Source organism: Triticum dicoccoides, chromosome 7A, assembly GCF_002162155.2.
Source record: "Triticum dicoccoides isolate Atlit2015 ecotype Zavitan chromosome 7A, WEW_v2.0, whole genome shotgun sequence".
In the NCBI taxonomy this organism is placed as follows: Eukaryota; Viridiplantae; Streptophyta; class Magnoliopsida; order Poales; family Poaceae; genus Triticum; species Triticum dicoccoides.
The window spans coordinates 710312260-710314293 of NC_041392.1; the positions used below are offsets into that span (position 1 = coordinate 710312260).

At 38.6% G+C, this 2034-nt stretch overlaps 1 protein-coding gene across 1 annotated transcript in view; it reads right to left on the reverse strand.

The window, feature by feature from the left end:
* Positions 1-642: 642 nt before the first annotated feature.
* Positions 643-2034, reverse strand: part of LOC119333978 — a 2703-nt gene continuing 1311 nt past the window's right edge. The window contains exon 2 of the mRNA XM_037606670.1: positions 643-895. The gene's annotated coding sequence lies outside the window, so the exon portion shown is untranslated. The remainder of the gene's footprint in view (positions 896-2034) is intronic.

Genomic DNA, 2034 nt, shown 5'->3' on the forward strand with positions numbered 1-2034 from the left:
TCGTTGCCACAGAAGCCATGGCGGCAACATCACCGCCTCCCACTGATCACACTTGCAAATGCCCAACTCCAAGGAAGAAGCCCTCAAGCGGGGAAACGACGCAAAGGAGTCGCACGCCATAGTCCGGTCACACAAGATCAAGGGTTTTCCCTGAAGCCGAATCCATGCGAAAGGGGCACAACAGTAGTATAACAACGCGGGAGGGGTATGAATGTCATTTCATGATTAAACTTTGCAAGCTTTGAAAACATTTGTCAAATGTTGTAAAAAAACATGTTTTTAATTTTTTTTTCAGATTTTACTGTTCACTCGAGCTCAGATGAGCTCGAGCTGAGAAGGGCACTTTCCAGAAAGAATCGAATAAAATGCATGCAAACGCACAAACTCACAAACTCTACCAAACACACCAGAATTCGATTGGTGTTGGGGTGCATTAGAAGTTGTTTCTAAGCCCTAGGCATCAATAGAGGAAGCTCTTATTTCTAAAGACCATCAAGCTTTTAGATGTTCGAGACAACAGTTATGTATGAGCGGTACGCTGCCATGGCCGTCAAGAATCATCGAACTTGCCACCACATCCGTTCATCAGCACCAGATGCATCGCATTGCACTGCTCAGTATAACAAATAAAGGTGGACTTACCACAGTTCTTGATTGATTGGGACCATTAATTAAAATGTAACATTCTTAGATATCAAAGGAAGAACACAACTAGACATGGCACTGCCACACTCAGACAAAGAACATCCACATCGACGCTATAGTAATTAACCAAAACATAGACATGACGAACGCCAGACAAAGCAATGTAGATAGTTTCATCCTGTAGGACACACCACTGAAATCCCAGTTGTCTTGAATTGAGAATGTTGATCTGATTACGGCTCCCCCGAATCTGAACAAACAAGACGAAAGTTAAGCCAAACAGAGAAGAATTTTGGGTCCAAATTGTACAAATACTCAAGAGCTTATACAAGCTTAAAGGAACGAATTATATGTATTATATTGGGCCAGATATAGTAGCAGAATAGCATTCCTTTAATCAGTAAGGTTAACCATTCATCGCAGCCGGATTTGCGATATGCAAATGCTTTTGTCTGTTCAGCACCAAATTGCAATGCAGATTGGAGCACATAGCCAGAAAGAGGCATGTACGCAAAAAAAAGCACCGAATTATATGTGTTTGCAGGACTTTGGATATTTTATTACCTAGCTTAAGTCACTCAAGGAAATATATCAGGGGTTCTAGCCACAATCAACAAATGATATATGTGAAGCATGTAACTGATTTTACGAGACTGATTCAAATCAGTGTGAGGGCAGACATTTCTTTCTTTGTTATTCAGAGCAGTGACTCAAGCAGTTATTTATGAAGGCAGTAATTAGGCAAAGAAGTTCTCAAAATAACATCATCACAAGAAAAGAAAAACTGAATGTGAAGATGACCAAAAGAAAAACCTCCCCACATCCTTATATTTATGTGAAGAAAGTGGACAAAACGAGTCCTTCTTAACTGTAATTAATTTTCTAGATGTGGAAGAAAACACTATAGTGGTACACTGGATCTATATTTGGATTACTTCTCCATTACCTCGGCCATAAAACAATTCGGCGAAAATATATGTTGTGATAATGATAGTGGAAGCTTGAGACTACGTGAAAGATATTTATTTTGTACGATTTTTATTAAAACAGGAATTGAAACAAACACAGTGTTTGCAGGACTTCAGATTTTTATTACCTAGCTTAAGTCACTTAAGGAAATATATCATGGGTTCTAGCCACAATCAACAAAATGATACTCACTAGTATTAAAAAACGTCTTACATTATGGGACAGACGGAGTAGATGTGAAGCCTATAACTGATTTATGAGGTTGATTCAAATCACACAGTGTAAGCATACACTATTCTTTCTTTGTTATTCAGAGCAGTGACGGTGATCTCATAAAACAGGAATTGAAACAAACAAAACAACATATCACAAATATGTTCACTTTCCCATAACCGAGGACAAAAAAATAAGCACTACTAA